This window comes from Lepidochelys olivacea (assembly GCF_965140295.1).
Source record: "Lepidochelys olivacea isolate rLepOli2 genome assembly, chromosome: 21".
Lineage (NCBI taxonomy): Eukaryota > Metazoa > Chordata > Testudines > Cheloniidae > Lepidochelys > Lepidochelys olivacea.
Window position 1 is genome coordinate 4,155,121 of NC_140431.1, and position 6,652 is coordinate 4,161,772.

The window sequence follows — 6,652 nt, forward strand, 5'->3', positions numbered from 1 at the left end:
TATGGGGGGCGTGTTTCACCCTGAGACTATGAATGTCAAGAAATCCTGAATTCTAATCTTGCTCTTCCACTGACTCCATGTCATTTAGACAAGTCACTTCACCTCTCTGTCCCAGCTCAGCCTCTGTAAAATGGGGATAGTGATACCAACTTACCTATCACAAGGGTTGTGTTGTGAGGATTAATTAGTTAATCAATTTGGTGATTAAAAGCACTACATACTTTCTAATGAACCATAACCTTATTTGGCCAATGGAAAATAAATGCATGTCTTGTTTCCCAGTGTGCGTTTGACAGCACTGGCAGGAAATGATGGCTGCATTCTCTGGAAGCGGCCAGGGAACACACATTCCTCGCTTGTGAAATGACCTCGGGCATTTGGAACCCCTGGGCTGTCTTTTCTCTTCCTGTTGTTGCTTTGTCAGATTACCCACTCCACATTATTTCTGCTGTGTAGGTTATTGCTACTGAAGAATAAATAGAGAAATTTCTCTACGAGTATAAATGAGTGAAGCTGAATTGAAATAAATTTAAGCTGTACCCACTTACACCAGCAACACATTTGACCCAATAAATCAAAAGTGAGACTTTTTTCCTTACTGCACAAGACCCCGTCCTTTTTCCCATAAGGGATGGCTTTCTTTGTACCTGAAAGGCATATTGCAGGAAGTTAATGAAATTAAATACATACTGCAGTCCAAGTGACCACAGAATCCAACCCTTTCTTTTTGGGTAGTGGATCTAATAGGGGAAAAACAGGAGGGGAGGTGTAAAATATGTCTTTGCTAATATAGCTGTGTTCTGAAACAACCCATGTTGGCTTACTTGTTTGTACACTAGCAACTGGCGTTGTTTCATCGGAGTTTTATGTATTATATTGGAAAATCTTGAATAAAAACTTAACTAAAAGTTTTATTCGTCATACCTACCAATTTGTGCTTCCTTCCATGCTCCTGATGAGTTAATGCTATAAAGTTTGTTCCCATTAGTTATATTATTGCCCTTTATCTGCCTTCCCCTGGGGCACTCACTGTAACAACAAAGCACCAAATCTATCTTTATGAATTGCCCTGTAAAAATAAATAAATAAAAAGTAGTGATAGATTAGGTCTTAAAGCCTAAGAACAGCTATTTTAGCACTTGTCCAAGGCTCTTCAGACTCTTCTATGGCATTAACACCATTTCTGATTCAAAGACCTGTTGTGCTTTTGTCTCCTGATTATTTTTTTCCATATTCACTGTTTTGTAAGCACTCTTGTTGCAGCATTCATCTTACAATATATTAAGTGCTTGGCTCTTGAAGTGTAAATTGCAGAAAGGGTGGAGGAAAATTACATCCATCAATTATGCTGGTAAATATATCTACATGGCAGTTATTGAATTGGCCTTTCAGGTTCCCATTTACTTTTGCCAACTGAGGTTTGCCCTTCACCTATCCTAGTTCTGGGTATAGCACAGAAGATCTAGTTCTTCCAAAAGCACAATCGTCCAGATGAGCAGAGCTGTTTTAGGGGGTTCTCAATGGCCCCTTGAGTGTTTATTTTCCTGTCACAGTTGCTCATAAACAGAGATGCTGTTTAAATTTCTATGCAAGAATCTTAAATTGTTTTTTGTGTTCCCGGACAGTATCCTTTCTTAAGTTAAGGATGATAATTTTTTTACTTAAAGCATCATTAGTAGAATGATATGGGGGAGGGGAATAAGTCTAGAAACTATGGAAATCAACAGTTAAGTTTCCAAAACCAGCCTGCTTAATTCAACCCCATAACCCAGTCCACTTTCCAGCAAGCTGGAAACTCGGGTTAGATGCCGCAAAATGCTTGTCTGTCCTATTAAGAATTGGTATTCCAGAGGCAGGATCTGTAGTTATGATGATGTAGCTTGCATTAATCCCCCTAGCCTATGTTGTATATAGAGCAAGGTCTCTGCTGTGTATCGGCAAGGAATCGGGGCAGGTCCTAGATAGCAGAATACCATGCTGGAGAAGACATTTCTCAGCATGTGGAGCATAGTTGAGTCCACCCACAGCTGCTGTCTTCTGGTCCACCATGCAGAATACATATTGAATAATATGAATGTTGAACACCTAATATAACATGAGGGTGATGGCAATATACTATGTGACTGACCTGAGGGAAGGACTAGGGAATAGGTGAAAAATGCCAGACACAAATTCAGGCTTAACTCCTGGGAACGGGTAAAACTCCATTGACTTCAGTGGAGCAAAGGCCACTTACACCAGCAGAGAACTGGCCCCCTCCCATTATACAATAGCCATATTTTCAAACCAAGAAGCTTTTAATGCAGGAATTACAAAGGGTCACTCTACAGCACTCTTATATACTCTGAACAGCACATAAACACTGAGTGGACAATGAGATATCAGGAGTTGCTTTAGAATGAAATGGGTATTGGGATTAACATGGATTGAAATGTTAACGGGTTAGTAGCCATGCAAGGGTTTAGAATTTATTTATTTATTTTAAAGAGATAGGGAACACACACAGATGGGAGACAACAGAAAATCTAAGAGCTGAAAATAAACCCCAAAACCTGAGTCAAACTGAAAGCCGCTACCAGCACCTTACACTAATACTGTAGATCAATAGGATGCAAGACTTGTTGTAAGGAACAGTGTTAAGAAATCCTATAGATAATGGCACTGTAGAAAATGCCATTATTGATTCATCTAATCACACAACTGAAAAAGCTGTATTTTTTTTTGGTTTGGGTTTTTTTTTTTTTTTCTCAGATGTATAGTCAGCTATAGAGATGCAATGGTTTGGAACAGAATTCTCAAACAGTGATCATATGGCTAATTTTTCTCCTCCATTTTCATTCGGGTATTCCTTCTCCAGCTAAAAGTCCCATTATTCTGGGGGTCCTAAATAATCTCATCCAGGAGGCCTCACTGCCAGTCAACCTAATTCCCAGCTGGTTGGGATGCCAGGGAATATAAAAGATGGGGTGAATGAAGATCAGTATAATTCGGATTTCTTACAGACTGCAATTCTTCTCCCACAGTATAAAAAATAGTCATAAAAACATTTCACTTGCAAAACAGAGTAGTATATGTGGTTTTTCATTTGCTCACATTTAGGAGGTGTTAAATGTACTGGAACATAGCAATAACTAGAGAGTGCAGCTGTATTGCAAACTGAAATCATTAAAGCAATAGGTGCTAAAAACAGACTCCAGTTCCTTTCTCTATACCATGCCCAGAGGGCTGGGATTGTTTAAACCAGTGAAGGGATACACTTTAATTTGAAACTAATACTCCTTGATCGAGGAATCCAACATGGAACAGATCCAAACCGCAAAATAGCCTCGCTTGCTCTCTGACACAGACCTGCCAATTCTTGTTCCATTTGGCCTGTTTTACTCTGAAATAAGGAGAATCGCCGTGGAATTTCAAAGGCACATTCAAAACCTTGATGGGATCTTTGAAAAGGGTCACTCATTTTAGATGCTTTAAAGTTGGCAGTCTAAGCCCCATTCCATATCCCTTTTTGTCCGTCTGCTGTGTTGGCTCCAAAAAGACATTAGCACACTTCTGCCCAGAATTCAGCATGCCAGAATTCAGCATTCCAAACTTGTGTGATGCAGATACTGTAGCAGAGTGGCATCCTTTTCTTAAGTTATCCTGTGTCCCCTACCAGAATTGTTCATATGTTTCTTAAATATATAGGGACAATGTCACTAGTGCTGGTGTAGTGTGGTATAAATTACACATCCCTGCTCCAAAAGAGCTCCCTTGTGCAATGCTGTCACACATGGGCAGCTTTTCTTCGCATCTGGGCTTGACAAGGAGCCTCACTGGTAAAGGTTTGTCACAGGATAAGCTGTGGTTTCCTGGTTTTCCCTTCCCTCCCTTCCCTCGCTCATCACATGACGGAGAGAATTGATGACTGAGCAAGGCCTTCTGGCAAATTAAAAAGCCAGCCTTCCTGCGAAGTATGGGAGATCAGCTGTTTGCTAGGGAAGCTGTTTCAACAGAACAGACTAGTGTGAGACTCTCTATGAAGAGAGCTGGGGAGAAAAGCATCTTCCCCTGGGCTGTGAGGAGGCAGGACATAGACTTTCAATGGTACTTCCTGGGCCTACCATGGTGACAACGGGTAATGGGGATTCAGGGTTCAATTCTGGAGAGGGAGCCTGAGAAACGGCTACCACATTCAAGCAAGGCAGCAGACACGCAAATTACCCAATCCTGACCCGGGGAGATAGTGACAAAAAATAACAATACAGGGCTCCATAAATGCTGAAACTGTCTGCCAGTCACACCTATACCTATTCACACAATGCACAGTCAACCTGTGGAACTCCTTGCCAGAGGTTGTTGTGAAAGCCAAGACTATAACAGGGTTCCAAAAAAAACCTAGATAAATTCAGGAACATCAATGGCTATTGGCCAGATGGGCAGGGATGATGTCCCGAGCCTCTATTTGCCAGAAGCTGGGAATAGGCAACAGAGAATGGATCACTTGATGAGTACCTGTTCTGTTCATTCCCTCTGGGGCACCTGGCATTGGCCACTGTCGGAAGACAGGCTACGGGGCTAGATGGACCTTTGATCTGATCCAGTGTGGCTGTTCTTATGCCAACTTCCCATTACCCTTGTAGACAGTGGTAATATCTTTCCAAATCCACAGTGGGTGATGTGCTCATGATGAAGGAATGCTCACTTCAGTAGTGAGTTTGTAATTTTCCTAATATTGAAATTATAAAAATGGAGGAGGTGGCCATCCATGCAGAATGTCTACAAGGGGAATAGGAGTCTAGACACTCAAACAGGGTCAGCTTGATAAGTGGAACCACCTTGCCCCTAAAGGGACACCAGATAACCAATGAGCACATCTTGAAAAATTATGTCCCATATGCCAGCCAGTAAGAATGCAATATGCATATTCTAGATGAGCTGAAGCATGAGCAGTTTGATCAGTGATGTGGTTCATGACTTCTAATTGGTTTTAAATTTTCAGATAGTCCAGAATGTGATGTGGCACAATGAACCTGACACAAATGTAGCATTACATCTAGCAAGTGATCCATCATGTGGAGTGCACATTTTCTTACATTAGGACAATGGTGCTGTGTTCCTTTCCAAGTATTTCTAAGAAATGTCACATTGAGCCAATGCTGATAACTCAGTCAACTGAAAATTTGGGTTAGGAGTTGAAGGTGAGTAGAGAAGCATAATGCCGTTTTGAGTGAAGAATAGAAATATGCACCAAGGATGAAAGCCCTTAAGCCCCACCCCTGTGTAAAGGACCAGGGTAATGTCTACACAGCACTGAAGTCCCAATTTAGCATCTGAGTGTGAACTCCTTGCTCACATAAGAGTATCTTACTCCACAATCAATGGGGCTATTCATGGGGTAAGTTATTACTCAGTGAAAGAAGGCTACTCAAAATCTAGCACTTAATGCTTGGCCTGAGTGGGATTGTAGTTCTACCAAGGCCTCGTGGTGGTTCTCTTCACCGGAATGAATGTCACCTGCCAGGTGCATCCAGTACATACATTGTCACTAAACTTTCTCAGATTATTTGTATCATGATTAGCATGCCATAACTCTTCAAGTCAGACTATAACCCAGGATAGAATTGTGTATTTATGTAGATAGTTATTCGATAAAGTGACAGTAAAAAGTGCTCAAGACTACATAGCATAGTCCCTAGGCTTTGCAGGACCAATAAAGATTATAGATGTGAACTATAAATGTCATCATCTGGCTGCTCGTTGCATCTTAACAATTGACTCTCTATTGAAATGTATTTCATTGTGCCTATTTATTCCCTTTTGAATTTGATTGTTCATCCATAGCATCTGGTGTAACTCATAATAGTGTTTGGTCCATTATTATTCATCAACCACAGGAGAGTTGAGGGAGCATAAATAGAAAGCCCTTTTGTTGTCTTAACCTGACAAAAACTTGATAGTCCTGTTCTCTGTTAGGTTCTTGAAGATTTGGATAGCCCAATAAAATTATCTGACAACCCATGAAGGCAGGGTTGGAGGTGTCTCTGCAGATGGAATGCCATCTAGTCATTTAGGTGTTTCAAATAGGAATATGCATCCTCTTCACATCTGTATTTGGACATTAGGCTTTGCAGTAATATATGATGAAGCAACTAACCTTGGGTATAAAGATGAAATTCTGCTCCAGGAAAACTAATCTATCCTGTTGGCATGGATCAACAGAGGTCTCAGAAATTCAGCTCCTTGTAGATGACCAAGCACTTGCAACTCACTTGAGTGCCACCTATGAATGACCTCTCTTCTTTAGAATTGTCTCGCTAAACTCTAGCTTGACAATTGAGCATTTCAAAGCTGAGGAAATGTACCCACCATCACCACAAACAGAGTATTGAACCAAATGTCAGGAGTAATGGCACAGCAATAAACGCATTGCCATGTTTCTGCCATATGCAGATAATTGTAAGTGGCTATGCTTTTTGGATGAGACTTAGGATCCTTGTCTAATAGAGCATGATTAGTGGGAGTGCTTTCAAGACAGGTAGACTTTATGGCATTCACCTTCCTTCAAAGACTTGACTGCACAATGCAGTTGTGCTTTCCATCCTAGATGGTGCTGCTGACACGTCCAACATTTTAGGAAATTTTCATGAGAGATCTCTTTGGGTATGTCTAC